This window comes from Folsomia candida, unplaced genomic scaffold, assembly GCF_002217175.1.
Source record: "Folsomia candida strain VU population unplaced genomic scaffold, ASM221717v1 Fcan01_Sc020, whole genome shotgun sequence".
Taxonomy (NCBI): domain Eukaryota; kingdom Metazoa; phylum Arthropoda; class Collembola; order Entomobryomorpha; family Isotomidae; genus Folsomia; species Folsomia candida.
This window is the reverse complement of record NW_019091212.1, coordinates 3,016,052-3,033,611: the sequence shown is the minus strand read 5'-3', so window position 1 is coordinate 3,033,611 and position 17,560 is coordinate 3,016,052. Positions and strand designations below refer to the sequence as shown.

At 42.9% G+C, this 17,560-nt stretch overlaps 1 protein-coding gene across 1 annotated transcript in view; it reads right to left on the bottom strand.

The window, feature by feature from the left end:
• LOC110858234 (probable G-protein coupled receptor No18) overlaps positions 1-6,623 on the bottom strand; it is a 37,865-nt gene extending 31,242 nt beyond the window's left edge. The window contains exon 1 of the mRNA XM_035858546.1: positions 5,746-6,623. The gene's annotated coding sequence lies outside the window, so the exon portion shown is untranslated. The remainder of the gene's footprint in view (positions 1-5,745) is intronic.
• Between the last annotated feature and the right edge of the window lie 10,937 nt (positions 6,624-17,560).

The following is a 17,560-nucleotide window of genomic DNA, read 5'->3' as shown; positions in this document are numbered from 1 at the left end:
GGATAAGCTTCCACGTACGTAGGTTGCTTTATATGCCACCGAGAAGCAAATGTCCAGGAGACAGGAGGGCAGATTAGTGGTTACAAGATTGTTGCCATGAATATGAAGTGAGGGAAATGAAAGCTTATTTTCTCCTCTTGCAAAAGGAATAAGTCTTCCTCCTCCTCCTCCTTCGAGTTGTGGAACTTGTCCAAGCGTTGCATGCATTGGGAGATAAAGTTGCTTTGTTCCGAGATTATGAACCAAGAGGCGGCCGCGGTGGTGGTTCTGCTGCTGGTATATCACCAACAGACGGTTAATCCTCACTAAAAGAATTTACACGATGCTAAAACTTTAATAGGAACGCGAACTTTCTGATGTATCATGGCACCGGAGAGAGTTGATTGTGCTCACGAACGAACAAAGCTTATTCCTCCACTTTGCTACTGCAATATGACTGAATAACGGATTAAACTTGGATCTGCTGTAGGTTTCCTCCTTGTTCTCGGATACCATACGCGGCGACCACACAACATACGTCCCACCTTGGGCAGTGCCGCATGCGAGAGGGAAAGTATGGAGAAAACTAGGCAATCTTAACTCTGCTGCACTGCAACTTTATCAAATTCAAATGCCCAACTAGCACCAGCAGGAGGAACAACGAGCGTTTGAATGGGTTTATCTCAACTTTACAAGCAGCTCGACCCACTCCCTCCGCAGCCTCCCTACTCGATCCTCCTCGGATCATGGATCATTTTCATTCACCACATTGTTTTCAGACCTCGGCATAATAATTTGACCTTGTCCTTTATGGCGAAACATTCCAATCTGGTGGACGGACAACAAGAGAGAGGAGGAGGAAAGACGGGATGTTGTTGGGGCGAGGAAAGCCAAAGCCAGCAGGATGGATGGATAGACAGCAATGTGACAAAGCGGTAGGCCTATCTTTTCTGCTCTCGCTTGTTTGTTGGTAAAGGAATGTTGCTGTGCCTCGAGAACTGGTGGGGCTGCTGCTGTGTCAAAGTTTGACGCACACCGTTGGCATGTTTGATAATTACAAAAGGCTTCCCTCCTTCATTCCGGCCTTCGTCTAATAACACAATGGCCTTAGGAACTGGATGGAATATATTCTGACAATTGTTTGATTTATCCTGCAGGACGAGGCCGGATGCGAAAAGTGAATTGAAAAATGCTCCGAGTTCCTGGACTTCTCTCACCTTGCAAACAGACAAAGAGACCTCTCATCAACTTTGACAAAGGCACTCGGCAAACAATTCGGTCCAAATCAGTTTTATCTCCAATCCAGGGCGTTGAGAGTTAGTTGTTATGAGCTGCATGAGCTTTTGAGCTGCTAATGAACCAAGGTCAGACGCGGGTGGATACATATCGTGTTGATGCAATTTCCCTCCGCCAATAAATAACCCCAGCTCTCTTACCGAGAAGAAGAAGGAGAAAATCACATCTCACAAATTATTAATCACGGCCGGAAGAGAAGATCAAGAGAAGAAAGGAAAGTAAGAAGCGTCATCCTACATACTTCCTTTCCTGTCGCGAAACGAGGGAGCATCAGGGTGGATAATAGCACGAGGGCAGAATGGCTACTAACGAGGCGTGGAGTGGAGGAGGAGTGCATGGCAAAAGTATCACCTTTCCCCTTTGTTACACACTTTGACATAATGGGAATCTGACTGGAGCATCTGCATGTGGGAGACAGAAGTGAATAAAAAGTGATAAATTCGACTTCCAGATTAAAACGGCTATTAAGTGATGCGACCACCACCACCACCGTCCCGGATACATGGCTCTCTCTCTCTCTCTCTTCCTCTGAACTTCTAAATTAATTATCCTTCAGTAAAACGAGTAGCAAAGAGCTGAACCACGACTACTTTGCAACACGAGCCGTCATCAAGCAACGAGGCTTATGCAGTCAATGTTGAATCATTGCCACCACGACTGCCACCCTCATTTCCGATAACTCTCTCCATCTCTCTCTTTCCGACATCCGGCACAACTCTGTTACTTCTACGACGGAGCTTTATAGTGGTCACATATCATTTTCACTAAATGGCGATAATGCAATCAGACATGTACGTACGTACGGAAAACCATAGGCTAAGGAGCTGAGCCGGACTTTCTCTGAGAACTGACACCTAAATACGTGCACTTACTTATCTTCCTTCTTCCACATAAGAAGTAATGGTTCGCTTTCTCATCCAAGTTCCAGATCACCCCCTGCAGCCCGAAATTGATTTATTAAATTATCTCACCATGCCCTCACCCCTATTATTATGACATTCAAAGTTTTTTAGGCTTATTACGTAACGAGGAATATAATATATTGGAAGCTTCGATAAATAATAATAGCCTTGAGCACTTTGTGGGTTTCGAGCTTTTGATAAAATCTCGTCTTGGCGAATTCCTTGAGGAATGGGACCCCAACACACGGCGAAATCAACACACCAATAACCATCCCACTTTTATGATGACATAAGATCAAATTTTTTGCCCGACTTTTTTACCCCAGACAAGACATCTTTGACATATGGCTACAATAGAGAGTAAATCCCTATTACCCAGGACACACACAGTCGACTTGGCAGGTAAAATACTTACTTGAACTCATCCTTCCTCCTCCTGCTCCTGGTGGTGCTCCGAAGAGATGAAAAGTTTGTCAATGAATTGGAAAGTTGTAATAAGACTTTTGCAACCAACCCACCCACCGCTCCAGCCACGGTGAAAGTGAAAAGCTGGAGTAACGGCGGAAAGAAAGTCAGAGAAGAGCATGAGTAAAATAAGCCTCCTTTTATAACTACTCGAGAACTTGTTAGTTTTTTATCCCACGTATAAAAATAAGGCGGCGTGACGTCATTAGCAAAATAAAATTAAAAACATTTCAAAAATTCCTTGAATTTTACGCTAGCTCTCCAACAAAAAGTATACCTCAAACTTGGCCCTAGGAGAGAGAGGCACAAGCTTCTAATGTTCAAACTATTCATATCACACAAAAGTATCTGTCGTGGTCATAAATTTCTCAAATGCATACAATCTCTTATCTGGCTAGGCTTCATGTGTAAGTAACTTTACACCAACAGTCACACAACTATCCAAAGCATTAATATTACAGAGTAAACTAATACAATGCATTCAAAACCAAGTACCTACGCAATATTTAAAGTGTAAAAACATAGTTTGTGTTTCTACTCTTAAAATATTTATGACACGCGGAGGTTACATTGCATGAGCTGGCATAACTTAAGATGAGAGATGATGAGATGAATAAGTGTCTTATTATTACGAAACACTATTCGAAACACTTTCCCTCTCGTACAACAACTTCTTCTTCCTCCACGCCCCTTATTCAACCAAAGTTTTGTTTCTGTGTCTCTTGGCGAATATGCAAAAATTCAACCAACCACCCAACCCACTCCTGCTTTTCTGACTTTCTTTTTCATATTCGAAAATATCCAGTGATTGATGAGTGTGTGGTGGCGGCCCGGTTTATGTGACAATGTTGGCAATCGCAGCCCACAGGTTTTATGCATATGTATTTAAGTAAGCATTGCCCTCGCCTGCATTTTCCACCATTAAAGGACACACTTTGCTAAAAACAATAAAAGCCAATGGTATCAAGTGTTGACAATACGAGTCGAAATCGTAAAATCAGACCTTTACTTACACAGCCGCATCCTGACATAATCAACTCGAACAAAAGTAAACCCATGTAATTCCCATGTAAACAATTTCATCTCACATTATTCCACGGACAGAACGAGTTATTGGTCTTTTGTAATGTACTAAATTGTTTTTATACATACTTGCGTCCTACTGGACGGGTGGTATTTTATACGTACGTACGTACATATCGTACTTATGTGCAAGTATGTATGTATATCGTGACTGACTCCTGTGTCACAAAAGGAGCAGGTGGTTTGGATGTGAAAAAGAGAATGAAAGGGAACATATGCGGTTCTTGAATGGTTGGTATTATTGGTGTGCAGTCCAACTCTGTGTGTATAAGTATGTGCTGCTGCAGAAAGGAGAAAGTGCTGGCATGGCATAGATCTATCTCTCCTTGGTTGGATTTTGGATGAAATTGAGTGAAATCAGATTCGACTGGGGATGAGAGACAGAGGAGAAAGCAGGCAAGGTTTTTGGTTGCTTGGTTTTGTTGGCACTGCGTTTTCAGGAGATTTGGGAGTGAAATCAAATCTCAAATTCGACTGCATTATTCCTGAGAGAGAACGTCGTCGTCGATATCGCATTGAGAGAGAAATGAGATGACGACGATGGGACTATTTGGTGATTGCTGCATGCATTTGATTGGGATGGAAAACAAATCAGGGAGGTTTGTGAGTGGTTATTTTAATTACCTCAGGCAATAGAATTCAATTTAAACTGGAGAATTGGAAATAGATTGCAGGTCTCAGATAATTGTCGGAATTGCAGTCAGTCTCATCTTACTTTGCCAACTCGAGGGAACGCGAGAAAAAAACTCTTTCGTTTTGGCCCTAGATTACTTTCTCCTTCTTGTCTCCCTGTCAGGCTGTCTCATCCTCGGATCCTTTCCATTAACTCTTCGAGATCTGCCCCTTTTTGTTATCCACTTCCACCCTCTTAATTTCGGCCTTCCTACACGAGTCATGACCCACTCAGAGACACACATCTGCTGCTATTCTAAATCCCTACAAGATTACAAATCTGACCCAAGCAGAACAACAACAAACAACCTGATTAATCAATTGCACCCACACCACCTGCTCCTCTCTCAACACTGCAGTTGTTGCTGCAACCAGTACAAAAACAATATTAATGTATGGATATAAATCTACCTGTCGAACCCTTGCAGGCAGGCAGGCGTGATATCAATGCAGTGGTGGTCGTGGTGGTGGTGGTGACCGAGATGGCGTTCTGAATCCCAAATTATTTATTTGACTCATCCTCAGCATAGTCATTGAGTCAGTCTTGAGCACAGCTTCCGCCACCCGAGTCAAGTCAGGTACTCGTACCATTGAACCCTATACGTTTCAACCCGTGTAACATTTGTCTGTTTGTTTCAATGGGGTTTGTGTATGAACGGAAATCGGAGATGGCATGGAGGACGACGTCCTTTTGCTTCTGGTTTTCTCAATAGTTTCGTTTTCCCTCATGTAATTCAATTCAGGGCAAGATTACTACAAGCAGAGTCGTCACGCCGTGGGGACGGAGAGAGAGAGATACGAAATGCAGAGGAAAGTGTTTAGAAAGGACATTTCGGGATAAACGATGCGCGCATACAAATTTCTGTAAACGGAATTGCAAAAGATTCTACTTGTAACCCGTTTGGTGTGCAACTTGTTTAGAATATCTCGCAATCTCCCAGGATTGGGAGTGACAGGGGACTTATCCACAAATCTTGTCAGACACGAAGACCCTCCTTGGTCGCTGCCCTCGTTGCCGTGGTCAAGCTATTCAACACGCGGCCTTGAGCAGTGGCTCGCACTTATGCACACAAAATAACTGTACCGCACATACACTCCCACCCTCTCGTCGTCATGCACAATGAAATAAATGCCAATAAAGGTGGAGGTGATACATACAAATACCTGAATAAATAGTTTGGATGAAATGAGACCTCGTTCATTGCGTGACGAGATGAGGAATGGAACGGAGGAGTTGGAGAAGGGCGTCTCAAAATGGGGGATGAAAAGGTTAATTTATCTTTCAAACTTGTGATGCAACCCGAAAAGCTGTCATGCTTGTGTCGATCTAAAAAGAAAGTTGTTTTACCAGCAAGAAGCAGGAGAAGTGGGTGAATTGAACCCGGTATGGTTTTCTCAAATCCAATTGTCAGGTGCTGCTTGATGTGCAGGGGGAGTAGCCAACACGACTACTTGCTGCCTACTACTGCCAACAACGGAGGAGGACGACGAAGAATGTGATATAGTTTCCAATTTCGTCTTCTTTTTTCTTCAAAACAGGAAACGCGACGAAAACGTGTGGCTGCCTTCGGGTTTGGATTTGATCACACACATCGCACTGCGGTGGGAAGAGTTAAGTAACCACCTTCACACTTGCTTGGGTAACAATGGCACGATGAGTGTGTTCCCCGAAATGTTGCCTTATTCTCGACGGTACCCACTTATGCCTCGCCAATTCGGAATTATCCACCGGATTCGAGTGCAGTCAGTTTGCTTGCTTCTTGTACTGCGGTTGTGGTTGTGATGGTAGTAGTATTATCGACTCAGCTGCACTCAAACTCTCTCCTGCTTGCCACTTTCACTGCTCAGAGTGGTTTTGGGGACAAGAGAGAAGACTCCATTTCCACTCAGCCAGTGTTCCAAACAAGTCTCAACGAACCCTTTGTGTCCCGTGACGAGACGCGATTTCCGAGGAATGAATCAAGTTCTACTTCATTGCATGGGTGGAGGTGGGGCTGAGGTTACAGGTAGCGCAGAGGACAATGGGTCGTACTGGTAATAAGTTATCGAGTTAGTTATCGAGAAGGTGTGGAGAATAAGTTCTGGGTGCTGCAGTTTCTTGGTCGGTGGGGGCTAAACGAGAGCGTACATGCTTCTCAACTCAGTGGCGTCGAGCTACTGGTGCCCAGAGTTGGTGAGGACCCTGGTATCCTTGTTGTGGACGAGAGATCTGCTGCTCTGAGGAGAGAGAAAGTCTTTTTGGAGAGGTAACTCTCTCTCCGAGCGAGTTTTGTGCAACGTTCTTCTCGTCTCGATATTTTGGCGCATGTTGGGCAGTTTTATTTGACGAAAGGCGTATGTCTTTATTTTTCTTATTGAGCATCATCGTCTCCTTAGTCGATGTCATGTCAAACACTTTATTTTCCCAGATGCCTCAAAACTCAGGGAAAGAAGAGATCCGTATTTTCACAACCTTTGAATCCCACGAAGACGAAAACGATCCATCTATATGCGCAGTTTACACCAACTGATGTCACAATTTGGTCTCTTCTTCTTTGCGAGAAGGTGGAGGGAGGAAGGGGGAGCACAATACAATCATGCAATCAACTCCCTCCATCTCCAGAGCCATTCTCGTCTCAAAGAGTTTTGTCTCTCTCTCTTTGCAAACCGTGAAAGTGAGCCAGGAGACGAAAATCAGTAAACAAAGAATTTGAATGAATTCCTCCTGATTTGGTGGCATGACATGCATATGTTTTCCACGACTTCTCTTTGAGCCAAGACGAGATAATTAACAGGTTGGCCTCTAATCTATTCATTTCTCCAGCCTCGTCTCCTCATCTGATCTTGCCAAACTCCTTTATACCTCGCACTCCATTGATCTCCATTGAACAGCAGCAGCACCAGCAGCAGCAACTCTGCAAATAAACCCATCCATCCATGCACCTGGAAAGGAAAGTCTTATCGGAAATGGAGACATTTCCTTATTATGTCATTATCAGAAATACGTCTTTCTTGTTGCAAAAGTCCCACCCTCCACACGTGCCGATTCATCATCATGCATGCATGTAAGGCCACCTCAGTATTTATATGTACCTCCATAATTGCGCTATTATATGGATTCATTTAATTTGCTTCTCATTCATGAGGAGAATTTGAAATAAGATTTCATTTGATTAAGAAAGAGATACAGTGACGTAGTTATTGCGTTATTTGAGGCGATGCTTACCAACAAATTAATGGTCCGACACCGACCAACCCACCTTATTCTCGTGGTTGAAGCATACACTTGCCCAATGAGGATTAGCTATCGCTCCCCACAGCCTCCCCCATTCATCCGATCTATTTACTTATCCCTTCCTTGTGGTGGTTGAGGATATTTGAGTGGTTACGAAATCTTTGCTCCTTATCGGCCGGGTATCAGGCAGCCTGTCGCTGCTAAACGTGAGGAGAAGCGTCCTTCCCTTTCTCTCGCAGGGACATAATCCACCCATCCTTCATTTACTCCTCTCTGACAAACTGGCGAGAGGGAGATATCTGAAAGCAGTTGCCTACCTGGCTGCTTCCATTGGGACTGAATCCTATCGGTGGTGGGTGGATTACCTGCTGCTGATGCCTGCCGCCCTGAGCCGAATTACTTCTAATCGCTCTATCAATGAGATTAATCTTGAGTGGATGGGACTGATGGAGGAGTAGCAGCCTTCGACAATTAAATTTCCTTCGCATTCTCTCTATATCTCAATTCCTTGTTATATTTATCCGTCCACGCAACATCAAACCCCTGCCTGCCGCATCTCTCCCATCAATCAAGCATAAAATGTGGACTGAGTGAAAGCTGCGGCAGGAAGGAGTAGCATCATCATCGTCTTACTGAACAATCACCGTCCCACCACCACCTGCCTGCGTGCCCATATATCTCATCATCATCCCGTCAATTCTGCCTCCCCAAAGCATCATTCAGTCTCAATCCCCATCTCTGTCTGACTGACTTGAAACCTTCAGAAGAACTGTTCCACTTAGTCCTCTCTAAAGACGTAAGCATCATTGTTCTTATACACAAGAACAACTTTTCGCAAATACTTACCCGCCTTGCTCAACAGCTTAAAGGATGCAATTATGAAACCAAATGAGTGAGTGGTTGGAACACAATTATAAAAACGGCAGCCACATCAACCCTTTATCTTTCTCCACGTGCCCAAAAAACATCAGAGGGCTTAACAGGGTTGCATGATTGCCTCAAGTCTCTCGAAATTTCGTACTAATTCCGTCCTGTCTAATAAGATTTGGCGTGCAGTGTCCCAATTTAAAGGAGATTACATTCGTTTCCAAATAATATTAATAATAATGACGGTTTACTCTCATTTGGCCGGATTTGAAACCACTGTGTGCACACACAACAACAGACACATAAGCAGATACACAAAGTTTTCTTCAGACAGTGCACGCAAAGTGTATTAATTACATCAAAGGAAACAAAAGGCAAAGAAATTCAATATCGTTAGGATCCTTCTGGAAAAAGAAAGAAATTAGAATAAGTACGTATTGCTCCTCCGTCGGAGACGTTGCCGTGGTGACGTCTTCTGCTCCTCTGTCTTTCTCGCCCTCATTTATTTTGGCGTTGGATAAAAACGTGCCACATTTCGGATCGGGGGAGGAAGAAGAAGAAGGAGAGAAGAACAAACCAAACACCCGAAATCCCACGTCTCTCATTATAACAAGAGCGAGGAATGGGCTCTGAAACACATTTGAAGGAGAACAAGTGGCAAGTGGTTCGTGTTCTACAGGTTTGTTGACATCATAAATCAGCATCATAGTCTGCCTTTATATACACTTTCACCAGTATGGGAATCAGAAATTGTTAATTTCAGCGAGTCAGATTTTTTACCTAAGGGAAAACTGGGTCTTCTCCACTCGACGGTATTATGTTCACGGGCTGGCTGTTGGTTTTTATGTCCCATCTCAAATACGTACGTACGTACATGCACTTGCCGTGAATCATAAAAATGCCAGACTGCGTAAAGGCAAACTGGACAGTAAAGCATACATATGGAAACGAAGGAAAACCTCCAAACTTTCCTGTCCCTGGGAACGAATGGAACTCGCCTGCAAACGATTTTGATGGGGACATATCTCTCCAAAAGGTGAGTTTCACCCTGCAAACTCTTCTAAATAAATAAGTAATAGCATTAGCTCGACTTGTTCTTTTGTTTGCCGATGTGATTAAATTGATTTTTATTTGGTTTTGCAAACCTGTCAGAGAGTGACTGACTGACTGTGGATAAAGTGCACACATACATACATCGTCGGTAAAAAGACAGACCGTCAAAATTGAGCAATAACAACAGGAATTGCCCCGTTTACGACTTCAATTTCATATTACGACTTTCTTTCTGGCAAGAAACAGTCAGTTATTCAAGAAGAGCGTACATAGCTGGAGCCAAAGCTTGTTTGGAGCTTATTCCAGCAAGATTGCACCAGAATTTGGGAGAAACGTGCGTAGTGGGATTTCAGGGTCTTGATAATTTTAGTGGGATTCGTGCAATGCTCATAATTTGTTCCATGTATCCTCAGAATCACCGCACGGAATGATGACAGACTCATCAAACTGTACAAATTGCGATATAAATTAACCCATAAAATTATGCGCGTCAGCACACAACACAAATGCCCTTGGTCTCTCAAGACATCCATTCATTCATGATAAAGTGGAGTTAAATGTGGGTGGGTGTCCACGTGCGTTCACTTTCTCCATACGTTGACTAAAACTATCTCTCTCCTCGCATGGAGCAAACTTACTTTGCGAGGCGTATTCACGTCAAGGATTTTCGATCACTTTGCATAATGTGTTTTTATTGCATAAAGCTGTTTTCCATAATTCATAACTATGGAACGTTTTACCTTGCATTGCACAATTATCATTCCGTCGAGATACTTATTGCAGCAGTCAGTAATGGTTTGGATTGACAACTTGAGATAATTATTACAAAATTCATTGCAGCATACATTGCATTCGCAGTGTATGCACTATTATCATCTTACTTGCATCATCATTTAGAAAAGCTAAACGATCAGCGCCCCATAAAATTATCATTATCTGAAACATTTCTACGCTGCACTGCGATACTTGTCCTTTGCACATATTTATGCTAAAAAAACTTGTGTTATCTGTTCATATTAAACATTATTCGAAGTTACGTTATGCATACAAGTGCTCAAATCTCTTAATTTTCTCATTCAAATTTCGAAAATCCAGGAAGAAAAAACATGAGATTTTCGCCGAATCAAGCGACAATTTTTCTGATTTTCCATGCTATTAACTATCTAAATCCGTTATTACGAAATAAGAATTGATATGCATACGCCCACTGCATCACCAACTTTCCTCACGGATAATTGCGCACACATTACTGAATTGTTCGCATAACTTTTTTGTTTTTCTAGCACCACCACCACCAGCATCATCACAATGTGAATGAGTTATTATACAGGGACTGCACAACACCACTGTTTTGGATGGTGAGTCGGACCATTCATTCATTGAATTACGCCACGGCATTATTTTCCAACAACAAAAGCAAACTATTATAATGTTCCACCCATCCGCAGCTTTCACTTGAAGAGAGAACGCTCCTGCATATAAGTTATATCTTCTGACTGACTGAATGAAACGCGTGCACATCATGATTCTTGTAGTGCTGTGAATATCAATCAGCAACTGAAAGAGAGAGAAGTATGAAATTATTCTCACCATTTCTCACTGTCGAGCAAGGCCACGCTGCTGGCTAAAAGTTTTTCGAGGGTGGTAAAAGTAAGTGCAATAAGTGCTCTTAGGACGCCAACGACGTTAATGTTTTTAACTTATTCCAAGATTTTATGATCCGAATTAGAAGACAAACATTGGCTTAATGATGTCAATAAAATTCAGAGAGGGACCGCCAAAAGTTTCTGAAGTTGGTTTTATTATAATATACACGAGAGAAGAAAGAGCGGATGAATTTGTCCGACAAAGGTTCAGATAAAAGGCCGTGTGGATTGCATAATTTATGAGAGTACATGGGAAAAGTGGTGAATAAGTAATATACTTTGTGTGGAAAAGGCTGCAGAGGATCGTCGTCGTCGTCGTCATCGTCGTCGACGTGTGCTGAGAAACAGATAACCTCTTCCAGTTCAACCCTCGTGCTGTTGGCCCTCTCACTGGATTCAATTTACTGGACAGGCTCAAATTCTTGTCACCGCGACACAATATATTTTCACTTTTCTCTTCAATAACTTTGGGTGTGGGAGGAGGGTCGTGTGCCTTCTGCCAATAAAAGAATCACACAGAGGGACATATGTACATAGGTAAGAAGAAGAAGTCGAACGTTCGAGGAGACGGACGACGATTGAGGAAAAACATGCGATGAAAGTTTTATCGGAAATGAAAATGAAAGCGGAATGTGTCAAAGGGAACAATTAGAGAGTCAGAGGAGGAGAGCTTTCAGGATATACGTATATCCGTACATGTGACATGTATGAAAAGGAGCAGGATTGGAATAGCAGTGTGGGAACCAATCTGTCAAATTGAATGAGACGACGACCAAGATTATAATTTTGTGTAGAGCAAGTTGACACAAAGTATCCCAAATGTATTTACGATGCTCTCCAATCTAACACTCCACCAGTCAACAGTTGACACTACTTTTAATTACATTCCGACACTCCGTTCTTCCCCCCAAGAGTAGGAGCAGTACGTATGTATGTATGTACTCGTAGTAAGAGTAGTAAAGTATATATTGTCTTTGGTTTGTTTGCCCCGACGACGACGACGACGACGAGTATTCTTTGTTTCCATCATCTGGCATTTTGCTGCAGCTTTACGGCTCTCCACGACTGGTAGGCATTGCATGTCATCGTATTTGGATTTCTAGTTAAAAATGAGGACGAACAAAATTCCTCTGCATGCATGTATACGAATCTGATTGTTTTGTTTCTGCCAGTAGGTTACAGGAAATCGGCCAATGGGCATCCCTTTGTCCAGGCGAGCTTGAATGATGGTTTTTGATGGTTAGTGCTCCGCATGGATCCGAATCCGGATTTGAATCTCAGATCCAAATTCGTATCCGACCACCACCGGATTCGAGTCCTTTATGCACATTGAAATTTCAGAGTTGGACATATTTTAATTAACTGTAATTTTAATAAATTTAAGGTTGTGGGTTCGTATCATACTGCGGAAACCAACTTTTTAATCTGCTAGCGATTCTGTATTCAATTCGAAAACGAATAATCGAAGCTTTAAAATTTCCATCTATAAGAAATCAAAGTTGGAATCGGAACTTGAGAAACTTCTTTCATAAACAGATAAAAATTGTCTCATTTTGTGTGATTATTTTGCATCATGTATGTTTGCTATTCATTTGTTGATTGTTTTGAAGTCAGTGAAGTGTCCAACCCCCCAAACTGCATGATTTACATAAATTCGAATGAGTTTCCAAATTCACATTACTTGCTGTTATCATAATTATGATGAAATGAATTATTATCAAGAATTTAAATTCTTGATAATAATTCATTTTGTACATGCCATTTTGTACATGAGTTAGTTAGTCTGTCCGTCCGTCTGTCAACACGATAACGGGAGAACGGATCGAGATAATCGAAATCGGTTTCCGGTATCATACATACGACCCCAGGGGGAGGTTCCCCCCAAATTTTGGTGTCAACCGGACCACACCCCCTGTCACCCAGGGGGTGTGGTTGGGGGGAAATGAGATTTTTAGAAAAATTGAATCTTACTCCATGGTCACTACGAACTTCGGGCTTTCATGCAAATCGGACGAGAAATGGTGAAATTATGGCATGGCGACGAAATTTGGCGAAAACGTGGTGGTGGCGGTGAGTGTGACCTTGCGACATGTCGATAACACCAAAAAGAAGTCTCTGTCGAAGTTTGATGGAAATCGGACGAAAAATGGCGAAGTTATGGAATGGCGACAAAATTTGGCGAAAACAAGGTGGTGGCGATGAATGTGACCTTGCGACATGTCGATAACACCAAAAAGAAGTCTCTGTCGAAGTTTGATTGAAATCGGATGAGAAATGGCGAAATTATGGAATGGCGACGAAATTTGGCGAAAACAAGGTGGTGGCGATGAGTGTGACCTTGCGACATGTCGATAACACCAAAAAGAAGTCTCTGTCGAAGTTTGATGGAAATCGGACGAAAAATGGCGAAGTTATGGCATGGCGACGAAATTTGGCGAAAACAAGGTGGTGGCGATGAGTGTGACCTTGCGATATGTCGATAACACCAAAAAGAAGTCTCTGTCGAAGTTTGATGGAAATCGGACGAAAAATGGCGAAGTTATGCCATGGCGACAAAGGTTGTCGCCATGCCATTAATTTATAAGGGGGGGGGAGCTGTTGGCCGCCCTGAGAAGGGCGTTTCCAGAGCACACGACGAGGACGTCGCTCCCTTGTGCTCCACGCGGGTCGGCCCCCGCGGACGCCCGAATGCGTCCGCGGGTGTCTACCTCCACCGACCGGGAAAGCCCTGCCCACGTCACCGCCTCTGCAACCGCGTTCCCCTAGGGGGCCCGTCTGACCCTCGCCTTACGAGGTGGGAGCGCACCCGTAAATCGGCCCCCATTAAGGCTTCGAACTCGGGAACCCGGTCGGCCCCAAGGGGAGGTATCGCTAAAGAGCGGCGTCACCCAAGGGTTGGAGGTAGAGAGCCCCTCTCACTTGCCAAGCGCCACCCGCACTTTTGGCAAGCCCCGCCGGCTCCCCACCCGGTGAGCCTGCTTGGTGGGAGGAGCATTGGAGGGGGGACCTTCCCGTAAGGCTCTCCCCTTGCAGCGTTGCTCCCCCGGACCACCCCTCCAACGGGAAGAGAGTCGGGGCTGTGGGACAAACCACGGGTGGACCCGACTCCCCAGAGAGGCAGGGCGGTCCAGGGGCGCAGCTGCAATGGGGAGCTCACCCAGGGATACGTCCCCCACGAGCTCCTCCCGCAGACTGACAAAAATTTCTGGTGCAGCTCCTTTTATACCCTCTGGAGGGCGGTGAAAGTTCTGCTATAAATAGCATCCGGTGAAAGTTCTGCTATAAATAGCACCCAGTCATACTGTATGACTTGGTGCTATTAATAGCCTATGTATATTAATAGCACCTGAGATAAGCGGCCTCACATATAGTATATAGCACATGCGTGCTATAGGTATACAGCTGTGTATAGCTATATATCACATATATACTATGTATATATATATTTAGTAGTTATATACATACACATATGTTATATATAGTTATACACAGGTATACAGGTGTAAGTTGTGCTATATACTATAGAACTACTATATATGTATACCTACATTGCCTACATATTTTATAGCGGCCTATCTCAAATGTTTACAATTGTTACGAATAATTCAATTAATTATTTCGACGTCGTTAGCATTGGGTCAATGTCGCTTCTTATAGTTTTTTGGTCGCTGATTTCGAATCTGAGGTCCGTTTTTCGATTGGGACATCATGGGAAGGGGCACATGCTTAATTATGTTAAAATAACACAAAATCTACAAATATAAGGCTACAAATATACAAAGCTACAAATATAAGGCTGGGTTTTGTATTTGTAGTATGAAGAAATTAGAAGTTGACAAAATTCATGTAAACTCTTGACAATCAGAGAGTGAAGGAACTCCCCATCATTACTTGTGATAATTTTTGTAATAATCTACATGCCAACTGCAACTTCGTCTTCATCTTCGTCTTCACAGTCTTCATGATGCTTGCTTCGACGATGAAAAAACTTTAATTTTCGAAAACCCTGGTACCTTTTGGAACCAGTGTGCGCCGCACAAACTGTCGCCCAGAAATATACCGCACAAAAATTGTCAGCACTCACATTTCGTTCCCACGAATTAATTTTTTAACCATGGATACAAGAATCAATGCAGTTGTAAATGTGAAATCAGCTATTTCGGCGTTCTGGCAGAAATTTTTGTGCTTTAATTACCGTTAGCGACGGCCCAAATAATTAGCACTTCAAAAATGGAGGTTTTTGAGGCTATCGAAGCAACTGTCGTAACCTTGTATTATTATGATAAATTGTCAAGCAATCTTGCATTCTCAGCATTTTTGCGCTACTTGTGTACCCTGCGTTGCCGTAGTTTATTTTGTGCATACATGCGATACTATATATTTCTCAACACCATACCTCCAACTGTGGATTGCAAAACTTGATCATGGTATTAATTAAACAATGGATTCTAATGCCGATTACAAAATTATTTATGTTTATTTATTACACTCATTTATTAAGTACATCTAAATAATTGCTCAATCAATACGTTTTAACATTGCTTCGGAGTATGTCCGATATAATTGTACGCGATAATAATGATGATCAGTATTCAAATCCGGGTTTTTCTGGGTTCCTATCCGCTCGCCCGAATCTGAATCCGGTAAAAATCAGATACATGCGGACCACTAGCGATGACATTGTGTGCATATTTGTAAAACCCGAACATCATAGTGACCCATTCGACCACTGGCGAGATGATTAGACTTTCCCTCATCACTACACAGTATCCCGTTGACTTTACAATTTACAAAGTCATCCCACCCATTATTTTTCACGGCTGTTTTTCCACCCAGATTGAGCTATGGTATGCATCAAATTTCCAATAATGCAAATAATCCGGTATTATGCAAAGAGCTGGGACGTCCGTGCATGTGACCGATATCGGTTTCTGTTTGTAGATGCAGGAAAACTTTGCCCGGTTTTAGTTTGTCGATGCTGGTACAAACTTATTAGCATGAGCGTCATGCGGTGCAGGCAAGTTTTGGAAAAAAGATGAGGTTTCGAAAACAAAAGCTGGTGTTGTCATCCATCCATATTCTAAAGGCGAAAAGAAGAACAACTGAGGAGCGAGTGACAGGGCACACGCTAATGAATGTACAAGGGAGTGAAAGTCAGAAACTAATCGAAGCCATTGATCAACTGGCAATTAATGAGACTGTGGGGTGAAAGCGGGGCGGGGAAGATTTATTATTAATTTTCTTTTGTCTTGCTGGTGCCACAACAAGGACGAGCGGAATGAATCCCAGGAAGCAGGAAGAAGTGGCAGAGAATGGTGAGAGGAAAGGCTGGAAATCCATCCGTGAGCATTGTTATTCCGCCAAGAAAGCCACATTAAAGGTGCTTACAGACTTGCACTTGATCCATTTCACTCACACACGTTCCTCGATCCCTGCTTACAGATAAATATGTACAGCCTCATCTCGCAAACAAAAGTTAGGGTTTCCGCAGTTTTTCCTCTATAACTACAGTGTTACAGATAAAGCGATTTTTAACGAATTGAGTGATTCATGTGGTATTTCATGATTTGTATGACATCACCAGTTAGTGGCAACTTGTCAGAATCAGGCAACTAACAAGCACAAATATTCCCAGAACTTATGTATTCACTGTAGAACCCTGCCTCCTTTTACTTCGTCCAGCACTGCAGAAGAAGAAGAAGAGATCCCATTTCATTTTCACGTCTCCTCCACCTCCTCTTTATTCCTATCAATTAACACAAGATGCGAGAAGACGAATCAACCAACAAACAGTAGACATTCAAAGATTCCACTTTCAAAGTATTCTCAAACTAAATAATCTAGAAATCGAGCTGCCTACAGACTAAACTAAACCAAACTAAATTGGGTGGTCATGTTACACAACATTCTCATCACAGCAGCATGCAGGACTCAACACAAAGCCACCCAATTCATAAATATTTCATCAACTTTTAATACCTTTCCCTAATTCCAAAACCTGTCCAGGAAAGTTGCAGACTCAATTTGTGGAAATTATTTTGTCGTCATCGAACACTCGTGGTGGGAGCTGCCTTGAACTATTTACATGCATGTTGTCGTCGTCGGCGTCTCGAGTGACTGGAAATAAACTTATGCCGATAAACTTTTGTGGTCGTGTAGCAGCATAGATGTGGATGCAAGCAGGCAAGGACGACGACGACAAGGACAAGGAGAGAGAAAGTTGTGACGGCGTCACGTCCACGTCTCAAAAACTGTAGAACTAACTGCACCCCTTGTTGACAATGAAGATTCATTACAGTCCAAAACCGCAGACGAGGCAAATATAGCCATAAACGAAGCATTTCTTACCACGTGAGGTCATTCGTCACAATAATTCATGCGGT